Genomic DNA, 13920 nt, shown 5'->3' on the forward strand with positions numbered 1-13920 from the left:
TTGTACTGTGGTTACATCCAGAGATCTCATGGGCTCCACAGAACTGAGAGTTAAACTCTGACTCCACTGAAATCAGTGACAAATTCATATAACAATTCTTTACATTATTTTTTGTTTTTTTTTTTTTTAATTATTTTTCATTTTGGTTTGGTTTGGTTTATTTGTTTGTTTGTAGGGAGGAGCTTGGAAGACTTCTAAATACTTTATAAAATGGGATCAGTCCAGTCTTCCAGAAGTAGGAAAACTTAGGAATAATGATATAGGCCAGGAAAGCAATTAAAGTAGAGGCAAAAACTCTGTCCCAAATGTCAAAGGATCATCCTATCTTTTTTAGCAATTTAAGAAACAGCTTCTGCTCATACTATGTAGTGGTGAGTTAGTGCTCTGTGCTCATCTTGAGAGCTAACAAACTAATGGCAGAAGAAAAAGGCAAATTAAACAAGGCAGAATGAATTCAGTCTGCAGAGCATCCAGCAGAGCTGAATGTAACAAACTTGAATTAATTAGAATAGCAAGGAAAAACCTTCAGAGAGCAAAGGGTGTTCTTGGTCACTGATTGCTATTTAAATTGGTTTGGCCTCTAACGATTTAGAGATGGTCAGAATGCATAAATTTCCCCAAGCTGTATCTGCTTGGCTATGATGTCTGAAGAAGGGAAATAGTCCAATTTGCATAGTACATTTTTACAGATGGTTAAGCCTTTAAGTGGATTAATAAAGTCTGATAATTTTAAAGGTATAGTTTTATATTAAATGGAGACCTTCAAGTTAAAAACAAATGAAAACAACATCCACATACACTCTGATTAGAAGAACATAATACCTACTTACAAAGGTTAAGGTCAAAGAGATATTATAGAGAAATAACCAGAACTTCTGAACAAGAAAAGCTTTCAAATTTCACCAAATTATGTATCAAATCATTTTAATGGGTCTCATGGTACTTTTCAAATCCTTAAAGACTGTTGTGCGTTGAAATAGCTTGCCAGTTTGGAACTCAAGCTAAAGCCCTTGTGATAGTTATTCCTTCACTTTCCAAGTGGGATACTATTCAAGCTCCTCATTGTAACTCTCCACCCCAACATTTTTCGATTAAATGATGAAACTTCATGGTGACATGGTTTGATGACAAAAAGAGAGAAAACAAAAAATATTATCAGCCTTCAAACCCCAATTTTTTTGTGGACTAAATCCTATAATGCAAATTTCATCCCAAAGAGGCCCACTGAGAAAATGTGTATTAAAGAAGAAGTTATGATGGGACAGGCAAGAGTAATTTTTTTATTATTTTTTTTAGTTTCTCATTAAATCGAAAAGAAAATTTGGGACATACTTAGAATTAATTTTTATACACATGTGAACAAAATTAAAATAAAAATGAAAATAATTTGCAGCCGAATTATATACCTTTTAACATGATATAAAATGCTTTTATTTTTAAAGTGTTTTAAATGAACTGTATATAAAAATATAATTTTGAAATGAAAAAAGTATTTCAATTACCTCATGTTAACATAAATGTTGTCATGTTAAAAAAAGTTATTATTTTAGCACAAAGCAATTTAACTAATGAGGCAAAAATTCAAAAGAAGTGGCCAAAACCAACATTTTACAACTTTGAAAAACAAAAAACAAACAAAAATCTTGAGCTGCATTGGCAAGCTTTACTTTGGGTTACTTCAAGTCAGCAGATCAAAATTGTCATGGCATCCTCTTGGATGAGAACTGCTGAGTAAATGCAAATTATGCTTAAATTTTGTAAAACAATTTATTTTTTTAAATGAAATTACCTGTAGATTACCTGTTAAGATGTGTGGTCTGCCAGTATCTAAAGTCAATATACTAGTGGCTATGGCAGGAAAAATAGTCCCATACAGTCTAATTTTCCTGGCTACACTTTCGTGCAGTGATTTGAGTGTCTGAATGACAAACTGAACTTTTCTCTCTTTTTTTTTTTTCTTTAACCAGTAAGTCAAGTTACTTAATACAATTTTTATGTATAACTTTACTTATGTATAAAGATTCTTCACCGAGAAGGTGGTCAGGCACTGGAACAGGCTCTCCAGGGAAGTGGTCATGGCACTGAGCCTGCTGGAGTTCAAGAAGCATTTGGACAACACTCTTAGACATATGGTCTGATTTTCAGGTGGTCCTGTGTGTTGCCAGAAGTTAGACTAGATGATCCTTGTGGGTCCCTTCCAACTTGGGATATTCTATGATTCTACATTACTATTCTATGAAACTACATTACTCTGGATTTGGCATTTATAAACACACAATGAAAAGGAATGTGCATTTCCATTACTTAAAATACCAATAATATATGCCGAATTACAAAATGGGCTTCAAAATAATGTATTACACAGACTCTGCTTTCTGAAAGAAAAAGTTTCAGCAGTAACAGATTGTCTTCAAAAGGGAAAGAGCCCTCAAAAAAGGAGCCATTTGAGAAAAACATAAAGCACTAAGCATGGATGGGAGCAACCCCTGCCTCACTGCCAAGCCTTCAGAATTTTAATAAAGAAGCTTAGTGCAAGCACTATGCCCTTCTCCTTTTAAATAATTAAATATCAGGTCTATATAGAAATGCTAGTATTACAGACCTGGCCTTAGTAATCAGTTTAACTAATAAAACCGTGATGGAGGCTTTGAAAGTGAGTTGGATTACTGAGCTATTAACCAAAATAATAAATAGTTATCCAAAGTCAATGATTAACAGTATTTTGAAGGAGCTATTAACAGGAATTCCAGACTTAGCAGAGGATCTTGGACTTGCCAAATTAGCTTCAGGCACTGTTGCTTGGAGTGCACTGTAATGCCCTGCAACCAGGGGTCTGACTTACCTCTGGTACCAACATCAATACTTCAGTTGTTTCCAGTACTGTTCAGTGTGCACACTGTGAGACCCTAAGTTATAGCGCTAAGCTTTTTTTTTTTTTTCCTGTAGCTTGCATTGGGAAAGAGATTGCAAAGGGTTAGCCAAATGTTAGTCAGGTGGTGTCTGCTTTGCTTGCATAAGTTACCATGAATATCTGGGAATCCCTGAGAAAGTCAAAGGAAACTGCATTGTGGGCGTTGCATCAAAGGGCTGGGATGGACAGTGTGCTGGACTCTTTTTCCCAACAGGATCTATATATATCTCCATTGTTCTCTTTTTTAATTATTATTATTTTTTATGCTTAGTACTAAACCTGGATTCCAGCCAGTGAGGGACAACAATATCTTGACAGAGAACCTCATGCATCCCACACGGGTCATCTACATTGTCCAAAATCCATGTGCATCAGAGATTACAACAGTGGAAAACAAAAGAATTACACAACAGAAAGGTCTTGATGGGAGTAAACAAGAGAAACGTGACTTACTGCTGAAGCACTTTCCTGTCAGTAGCTGAAGCAGAGGGACAAGAGGAGGTCCACCCTTCAAATCTTCTCAGAGAGTAACAGACAAATGCAGCCAATAATCAACTGGACTCTCATATACTGTTGTCCACAATTTCATACAAAAACACACATTTGTTTTAAGATTCAACTGATAGTGCTGATAAAGTTTTAGTTAAATTAAAAATGTGTTATTAAAGTCAATCCTGTTTTATTCAAAAGGAAAATCAACCATACCCGTGGGATAGCTTGACTGAGAGAAAGATTGTGGAACCGTTAAAATGCTTGTCTGTTCTGAAAGAGGTTACTTGATTTCACATCAGTTGTCAGAACTGTGTGGGCAGCCTAAGCTGGCTCACAGCCTTTGACACAATAGCCCATCTAAAGCACCCCCTCTGGGAAAGGTTCAGCTTAACAGCAATGACCACCACTAAACTCACTTTTCATAGAATCATCAAATGTCATGGGTTGGAAGGGACCTTAAAGATCATCATCTAATGCCAACCCCCCTGCCATGGGCAAGGACACCTCCCACTAGAACAGGTTGCTCCAAGCCCTATGCAACCTGGCCATATACACTTCTGGAGATGGGGCTTCCACAACCTCTCTGGGCAACCTGTTCCAGTGCTTCATCACACATAGAGAATTTCTTCCTAATAACTAATTTAAATCTACCCTTTTTTACCTTAAAGCCATTACTCCTTGTCCTATCACTGCACTCCCTGACAAGGAGTACCTCCCCAGCTTTCCTGTAGGCCCCCTTTAGGTAACGGAAGGCCACTGTAAGGTCTCCCCAGAGCCTTCTCTTCTTCAGGCTGAACAACCCCAACTCCCTCAGCCTGTCTTTGTACGAGAGGTGCTCCAGGCCCTGATCACCTTTGTGGCCCTGCTCTGGACTCATTCTATACATCCATGTCCTTCTTATGCTGGGGGCCCCAGAGCTGAATGCAGTACTCCAGGTGGGGTCTCATGAGAGCAGAGGGGGAGAATCACCTCCTTTGACCTGCTGGCCACACTTTTGATGAAGCCAGTACAGTTGTTCTTTCTGGGCTGCAAGCACACATTGCTGGCTCATGTTGAGCTTCTCATCAACAAACACCTCCAGGTCCTCCTCAGAACTGCTTTCAAACCTTTCTCTGCCCAGCCTGCATTTGTGCTTGGGATTGTCCCGGCCCTGGTGCAGGATCTTGCACTTGGCCTTGTTCAACTTCATGAAGTTTGCATAGGCCCACCTCTCAAGCCCATCCAGGTCCCCCTGGATGGCATCCCTTACCTCCACCATGTTGACCACACCACACAGCTTGGTGTCAGCAGTAGACTTGCTGAGGGTGCACTCAATCCCACTGTCCATGTTGCCAACAAAGATGTTGAACAGTGCCAGTCCCAATACCAGCCCCCAAGGAACAGTGCCTTTCGCTCTGCACATGCTACTAGCAGACCATCCCGATTCTAAAGGAGGGGATTGCAAAACAGGGATTTTTAAGATGGGCACTAGCTCCAGCTCACCTTCATTCCTCTTACATCTCATTGGCAATAGCTCATTGCTTCAGTGCGCAGAAGTACATATGCTGCTTGTGCAAAAGGGGAGATCCAGCCAGAAACAGACTGAGTGTGGGATTAAATATGTACAGAAAGTGACAGGGAGATTACTTAGTCTTACTATCCAGAAATGCTTGGAAAAGATGTTGCCTAGTGACCTGAAATATTGGGAATCCTCAAGGCACAGAAAACACTATACCTTTCTTATCTGTCCCTATGCATGCACTGACTATTAGCTTAAGTCATGCTTTTTTTTTTTTTTTTTTTTTTTTGTTAAAGCCTGTGCATGAGCTGTGCTTTGAGGTATCCAAAAGGACAGCACAAGATGAAGGCAATAACAGGTAGCTCAAGCACTGGATTTATGCAAAATATAGACACATAAGACCGAAGTGTAGTATTCTGAAAAGCCTTTTCCCAGCTGCTGTTTTATCCTGGAGCTACCTTAACTCCTTTAGTAATTTCAGAGTTGTGGTAGTCCAGAATGCACAGAAGTCTCTCAGCTTTCACAGGACTAAGTCAATAAACACATTCCCCTTACCTAAAACAGATCAGAATAAAAGTATCACATACCCCTGTACCTGTTTTAATGTCATGATCCAGCAACCGCTGTCAGAGCAAACACAGCCAGTTCCAGCCGGCTCCAAAAGGGACCCACTGCTGGCCAGAGCCAAGCCAGTGAGAGATACTGGTCATGCCTCTGGGAGAGTAGGTTGAAGAAAGGGAGAAAAATCTGCTGCACAACAGCAGCTGAGAGAGAGGAGTGAGAAGCAGCCCTGCAGCCCCCAAGGTGAGTGCAGCAGGAGGGCAGGAGGTGCTCCAGGCACGCCGCAGCAGTTCCCCTGCGGCCTGTGGAGAGGCCCCTGGTGGAGCAGGCTGTCCCCCTGCAGCCCACAGGTCCCATGGTGGAGCACTTCTCCACGCTGCAGCCCATGGAAGTCCCTTCCATGTTCAGCTGTCCTATGGCTCTATGATTTTATGAAAAGAAAGAACAAAAAGTGAATGACAGCTGTGACCTCATAGCTGGAGCACGTAGTTTGCAAAAAAAAAAAAAAAAAAAAAAAAAGGGATCTGAATTCGGGTCCCCAAAGCCAAATGGTTACACATATGCATATATATAAAGGCACACACGCACGCACACAAACGCACAAACACACACACACTCTCAGAGGGAAGTGTTAATGCTCTGTTAAAAACAGTAGACAAAAATGGGCCACTCCTTTTTAAAATGCCATATGTTTCTGCCTCCTAAAGAGAGCTTGAATTCTGGGCTGCAGATTACACGTGAAAAGGAGTATCTCTAGAAACCATGGGTGAGAAAAGCAGTGAGTGGGATTTGAGACATATCCCCAGTCTACCAGCAGGTTAGATTTAGGCAGAATTACACCCATTTACTCACCTCAGGTAGTTTCCTCCCTCTATTCCAAGATGCATAATTTCCTCCATGTCTTTGTATAAGAAGCCTGGGTACATCTTTCCCATCTAAGTATATGGATGCCTTTACTGAACTGTGCCCTAGCACATTTCAGATTTCCTACAAATATATCAACAGTCTTGAAAAGTTTCTCCTTTTCATGAACGAAATCCACAGGCTTCTATCTTCTGTATGGTCAATTTCTAATAAATTTTACAGAAAGGCTTTATCCCTCAATCCTCAAGTTTGATGCTATAGTATTCAAACGATCCAAGTGGAAACTATCTCATTTAAAGAGCCTGATCTTTACACACACATGCCTTATTTGATATCATTGTTCTCTTGCAGTCTCCCCATAAGTGTGTATTATGTTATCTCTTGTCTTACAATATATTCTCTTGAGAAACAGTGAAAGGGAAAACTAATTTCCAGTTCTGTGCTTTTTTTAAAGACCTCTCCAGATGAGGTCTTTGTTATGGCTGCAGGCCCCAGGTGCTACAGTTATGTGATATTATTTTATTAGAATCACTGATATTATTATAGACTTTGCAAGAAAGAGGGAAGTGTAATTACCAAATTAAGCAGGAAGATGGCACAGTCAGTGAGGAATGAAGTAAAAGAAAATAGTTTAAGGAAAGGGAAAACTGTGTTTATATTTTATAAAAAACAGAGATTAGTATTTCAACTTCTTTTTCCCCTTACAAGTTGAGTAGTCTTTCCCCATGCAAAAGCCTGCAATTGAGCTCAGCATGAAAATAGTATTTTGCACATGCAAATCTATTGTAAATCATTTTTAAAGGATTTTCACCTTTGCTCCATGTAATTAATTATTGAAACAATACTTCTCTTACTGTTCTTAGCATTCCCACTGAGTGTGAAGTTCCTGAACTATATATTGTACATGAATCAGTTCTGAATTTGACACTAGTGAGATAAGAAAGTAGAGGTGGATGCTTAAGAGATTTCATGCAGGCAGGAAATGCTGATCTGTTGCAGAACAAAAAAATATTTCCCACTGTGATAGGTAGGCTGGAGTCTATTTCCAAACTATAGCAGAAGTCTCCGTCTTAATGCCACTAATCATATTAGCTAAATATCACAGCAGGTAAAATGAGTTTTCAATAACACTGCTGAGTAATTTTCCAGCTAGTTTCATGCTTGGGATAATCTTATTTTTTTCTTTGTAAGTTTTGCATGGATACACTGGAGCAATTATCTTCAGGCATTTGGAAACTAAGCTGGCACAGCAGCTTGCCAGTTTGCCTTAGTGTGACCCACTGTGGTGTTTATGTTCTGCATGCCAGTTGTTATTAGCTCACACATGCATGGAATACCATTTTTCTCTTTATTGGTTTATCTTGGGGAGTGTTTTATGGAAGGGACAGGATCTGAATATGAAGGTCTTCAAAACAGGTATTTATTATCCATACACAGGAAGTTTCATTCATTCCTACCATCTTATTTTATTAATGAACATATAGATATCTTGGAGGAGCTTAAGGATTAATAAATAATGGAGGAAATAATTGCAATTTTCTTCTGATCAATCACAGTTTTCTCTGTGTTTTATAAATATTTTTCCAATCTGAAGCACTTGTTCAATCAAGCCAGATTATAACTGTCCACCACAAGAGAGTTTAAATTTCTTGGTAAATTCAACTAGTGCAGGCACACAGTGCTGGGTGTCTTCCTCTAATACTGTGGCTACATCTGTCTCAGAGGTAGGGCTGACTTAAATGTCTCCTTACCCAACATAAAGCTTCCTCCATTCTATTTCTTCAGCTGGGCACACTGAGTCAGCTCAGAAAACAACCTAGGTCAAAGAAAAAAAAAAAAGTTATTTTTCCTTTATCCTAGCCCGGTGCATACTCTGTCTCATAAACGACAGCAGCTGTGCAACACAGGGAACAATGCACAGGTGGAACAAGAAGGCAGGGATGGCAAGGTAAGGGCTATTTATGCCTTCAAAACTGCAGAAAAAATGTCCAGGGATACAGGACTCAAAAAGAAAGAAAAGATAAATTTGTCTTTTATTTTACCCAGATTTACCCAGAATTTAAGTTTTCTTTACAAATATAATATCCTAATACAAATGAGGAAATGGAAGCCAAGCCTCATTCTGCACCAGATCATCACTCAGCAAGATTATCTACCTTATCTACTAGATCACACAAGAGAGCAAGCCCAAGATAAGGGATTGTGAATGCTTTGAGGTACACTTTTTCTGCCTTTTCTCTATTCAGTGCAGAAAGCAGAGAGCCCTGCACCATGTTAGGAAAAAGCAAGTCCTAGTGGTGCAGCAGAGGGGTGGAGAAGTTGCCCAAAGCCCCTTGCCATTTTCAAGAAGTAAATCTGCAACTGCATGTGAGGGAGTGTGCTCCCTTGGTTCCAGTCCTTAGAGACATCTTATATCCATGCCTCAACTTCAACTAAGCATGCCAAAAAAGTGCTGGGGCATAGGGTTTAAGAGTTAACAACTGCAGGGCTGGTAAACATGAACTAGGTTTGTGAGTTGTATTAATTTCAGAGAAAAACATCCAGGACTTGGGAAAGGACTAATTATACAATAAGAAATTATTTTTTTTTCAGTCTAATGTTATTCAGCCTTTCTCCACAAAGTCCGTGAAGTCTCAGTCTAATCATATAGTTCATGTCCAGAGTCCTCTGTAGTACCTGGCAAAAACGGGAAGATAATGCGTTTTGGCCTAATATCCCTCATCATATGCGAGGAGATGCTTAGACAGAAGTCTGCAAAAGTTCAATCAAACTCAATACACTTTGAAATAGACTATTAATATGTATATCTCATTCATTTCATATTATGGGTTAAATGTTAAAAGACAACATGTAGAAAATGCTTTAGGAAGTGAATTGAATATGGCTAAGCAGTTAAATTAGCAAACATAAAGAAATGAAGAGATCAGTGTTGGGTGCAGAGCAGTTGAAATGAGCATTATTGCAGACACCAAACAGATAGAAGCTGTCCAGTCTTGACCCATACCTACAGTTTGATCTAATGTGAGCCTCTAAACTAAAAATCCTAGTTTCCAGCAGATTTTTATCATGCAGATCTTTTCTGTTGTAGCTGAATTAGAATACTTTTTTGTATACTGGGTCATCCATGCAGCAGAAAGAAAAGTTTAAATCCTAACTGTGGTAAAAACTTGAATCACTGTTTATGACTTACTAGACATCAGAGGACCAATTTGCCAGCTGTGAGTAATATCATGTGTAGGTTTCTTGATCAATAAAAAAATTTACAAACAGTAACTAGAAAGATTTTGATTTGTTTTGCCCCCAGTTTAAACCATTCATAACATATTTGTCCTGGGAGTTCTGGTCTCTTATCTCTGCCTTAGCTCATACCTTATCCTTTATCCTCACTGAGGGCATTAATCAGATTCTCTGTCTGGCTGTTTTCACAAACCATATGAAAAGTTTGTATCTTTCATATATCTACCTCTCTGTCTGATTCAGAAATTGGCCAATAGGTTCCAAAGTTATTAAGAAGAGCAAAATGAGAGTGGACATAGTGACATGCAACATGGTGACAGGAGCTTTCCTTTTGGAAACTAGACAAAAATATATGCTTGCATATCCTAAATGCTGAAATTACGTGGAAGGCAACTTCTCTGGGTTTCCGGTAGAAACGGAAACCAGATGTTTCAGGGTTATTTTTTCTGGTCCTTCAGAGAAGAGTTGCTTTGTCAGTAAGTTGCTTCCTCAGACACAGCTTGAGATTTTTTTTTTTCTGCTGGCATTCAAGTGCACTTAGGAGTGTGGGAACAGCCAACAAACCTTTCTCCATGATTTTGGAAACTCCTTATGAAAAACATGTTCAGCACAAATTAGTGTCTGCTCATATTTTGAATTTGAAGTCAGTTTTTTCTTTCAAATAAGAATGACCATATCCTTAGCTTGTCTAAATCAGCACAGAACCATTCAGCAGCACTGTCCTAATTTAAACCAGTTGACAGTCCTTTTGTGTAAAAATGGATGAGTTCCCACACACATCAGATTTCATAGCTGTGCTGGCACTGTGTGGAAACCACTTCTTGTTTGGATCTTCCTATTGTAATAAAGGAACTGCTCTTCTTTCCCCAGCCTGATGATTTACTTCTACAGGCAATCAGGTAGCGATACCTGAGGAAGAGAAGGCAAGGAAAGTGACAGGGAAAGAAAGAAGGCCACACCAAAAAAAGAAACTGTTTTAACTTGTCTCTCCCTCACAACTATTTTAGGTGATGTTTCAAAAGACATAATACCTACTTTTATTTAAAAAGAAAAACAAAGGGAAAAAAAAAAAAAGAGAAAGAAATCTAGGAAAATAAACATCCTATTTGACTTTCTTCTGATGGGAAGATAAATTCAATTTCATTGAGCAGGACAAACATCTATTAATTCAACAGATTTTTATATGTTAGAGATGGCTAGCTCTAATTTGGGTTTAACACACTCAAGTTTGGAGAAGATTTATGCAAGAGCTTAATTTTGCATGTTGAAAATTATTAAAAGACATTCTTACTATCAAGGAATCAATTATTTAATGTTACCTGCTATGGTTATGAGTCATACAAAGATGTGTAAAAGCTGACCTAACACCTGAGTTGCAGGAAAAGGACTGTAACTGGTAAAACTGAGGACATGGAATCCAGGTCTTAATATCATTTCCAGTGTCAATACAAGCTACAATAATTCTTTACTCTATAATGTGATAGGCCATATCAATGTTTTTTTCTGCCACTATTCATTTATTTTTCTAGATCAAATATCACTAGGTATTACATACACAGATTTCAGGAGGTTAGTGCATTGTTTTTGTTTTAGTATTTTCTTTACTTATTAATAATATTTCCTTTATTAAGAAACAACTTGAAAACTGAAAGGAGACAACAGCATAAATTACATGAAATGCTAAACTATAAACAATTGCAAAATGTTTACCAGGCTAATGGAAATACTACAATGGTAAAATAAAATAAGTTTAGGTAGATTTGACAATATTTAACAAGCAACAGAGGAAAATCTGAATCCATACACACAGGTAATAATAGGTACAAAGAAATAATTACTTTTGAACTTTTTCATTTATACTTACAAGGAAGTACATATCATGTGTCCTAACAGATTCTTTACAAAGATCATCGCAGATACGTATAAACATGGTGAAAAACAAACTCAAAGAGAATGAATCCTAGTTTAAGAAGTGTAAGGTCCTTGCAGGAATATATTATTTATTTTTATTTATTTTACAATAACAGTAATCTTTTTATATATTTGTTACATGGCTAAAGAACATTACACTTGAATTTCCTGCTTCAGTATAAAAGAGACATTGATATCCCTGCACCCTCAATAAAAATTAACCTATCCATATCATTAGGATCCCTCCCATGACTGTTATTTCATGCAAAGCTGGCACTCAGCTTGTTGACATTCTCACTTGTTGATTTGGAGCCTAGCAGTAGGAAACAACCTTATGACTTTGATCCATACTTTTTGTATCCTTAGAGAGAGTCATGGGAAAACATACTGCACTCGCAGACTCCTTTTAATGACCATGGACATTCAGTCTGAATCAGCTGAACTTGCTTTTTAAAAGATGGAGGCAACACTATGCCCCAGCTTACAATGACATTGTACAACTGCACACAGTCTGTGCTCATTTTACTATCTAAATAAAGTTTGAAAAGTGCCATGAACACTGCTTTGGCAATGGCAAGACAAACTAAAGAAACCACAATTCCCCTGCCTAAGTTTTAGTGACCAAATTAAGCAGTCTGTAAAGTGAATTTGTATACAAGTACTGTTCATATTACTTAATTCCAAGCTTGTTTGTTTGTTTGTTTGTTTAGGTGAAATTAGCATTTCAGTAGCAAAAGTGTGAACATTATAAGAAACTATGTTGCAAAGGAAACATAAAGTCTACTGAAACTCTTACAAAAATGTTACAATAGCACAGTTTCAGAACGACCAGGAAAATTTATCTGAAAAGTATTTCCTGGCAAATAGAAATAGGTCTGTGTCTACCAACATCCAGGATCAGGTCCAGAGCTAATGAGATTTTTTAAAATTGAAGGTAGAAAGCATAATCAAGCTAGGATAGGAAAGGTATACAAAGAAAAGTATCACTTTAAATTTGATTAAAATGCATACCCGTTACCTCAAGCCTCCGCTACCAGCTGTTACTGGAGACATGAGTTGGTCTAGATATCTTCATCTGACTGTGTTATACCTGTATGGCTCAATGCATCTGTCCTAAGGAATGATCATTCACCTCTGTGTCAGGCGCTGCAGAGTGCCTTCATATCCATTACTTGGCTGCCCCTGTTTAGAGCAGAGAGCAAAGAGTGGCTTCATCCACCCTGCATGTCATTTGCCATGGGTGCCCCTTATGTCCCATTTTGGTGGCCTCAAAATTATTTTTTAATGTGCAAATTTTTATGGGTTTTTGTGGTTTTTTGTTTGTTTGTTTGTTTTTCCTAGTTCAATGTGTACAAAACGTGAGATCAACACTGCAGTCCACTAGCAGAGCAGTTATATGTCACATAATGTCACATACTAAGGAAGTTATTGCACATTTTGGGACATGATGTGAAGGCATTGGGGTTATTCTAGAGCACAAAACTTGCCTCAAGTGCCAAAGAACCAAATTTACTGAAATCTCATTTATTTTTCCTGTCATGAGGAGCCTTCAGAATGTATGATCCCCCAGAACCATAGCTGGGTTTTGTCTCACAGAGAGCTGTTAGTGTACTTCAAAAGGAAGCCAGGGAGTGAATTCATAGTTCAAGACCTCAGCCCATTTAACAGTGAAGATGCACTCTGTGCGGTTCCTCGTACAGATGGGCAAAACAATTAAATTGTAGATGTGAGAAGGAACAAGAAGATTTGGGACAGTACTCTAGTCACATGTCTCTAAACCAGACTTCAATACAGGTCCTTTACCTCCACCCATATGTCCTTATCCAGTTCATCTCTAAATTAAAAAGAAGAAAAAAAAAAAAAAAGATCAAATTGATTTCTAAAGGGTGTGAATGTTCAAACACTCATAGCTAATGAGATCACATAGAGGTAGAGAGAAAAAAAAAACTCATAACACTCCTTCAGAGTCTTGTCAGATCAAATTGTATGGACAGAATGGAAATTTATAAGCACAATATCTCTAAGTGGAGATAAGATACCACTGTGTAATGCAGAGGGATCAAGCATGAATAACAGTATGTCATGTTCACTGCACAATGAAACCACAAATGTAAACACTAAACTTTGCCCAGACAAGCACATCACTGCTGCAGACACGTTATTACTTCCCTATATACCATTTACCAATGTCTAACTACAGTAACCAAATATTTGTTTTGAACATGCATCTTAAATGTTGCCTTAGCCCAGCTATTCCAGTAGCCCTATCTGGAACAAAACCTCAGCCTAGATAAAACCTGTAGCTGGGAATTTTTAGAGAGGGACTTCATGTATTTGCACAAAGCAGCGAGGCTCACGACCTGACTAGGACTGCTGGTGGGTGACAGCAGATTAAGTGATACTTATAGTTCTGTTCAATGGCACTGTTCAGGTAAGACTTTGCTCT

At 38.3% G+C, this 13920-nt stretch overlaps 1 long non-coding RNA gene across 11 annotated transcripts in view; it reads right to left on the reverse strand.

Moving 5' to 3' along the window:
• LOC308188110 overlaps positions 1-6557 on the reverse strand; it is a 52221-nt gene extending 45664 nt beyond the window's left edge. For 6 of the 11 annotated variants that reach the window (XR_013945160.1, XR_013945166.1, XR_013945167.1 and 3 more), the window contains exon 1: positions 3365-5482. This is a non-coding gene — a long non-coding RNA (uncharacterized lncRNA). The other 5 variants (XR_013945162.1, XR_013945164.1, XR_013945165.1 and 2 more) reach the window with 5 other exon arrangements.
• Between the last annotated feature and the right edge of the window lie 7363 nt (positions 6558-13920).

Source organism: Anser brachyrhynchus, assembly GCF_964034855.1.
Source record: "Anser brachyrhynchus genome assembly, chromosome: 1".
NCBI lineage: Eukaryota > Metazoa > Chordata > Aves > Anseriformes > Anatidae > Anser > Anser brachyrhynchus.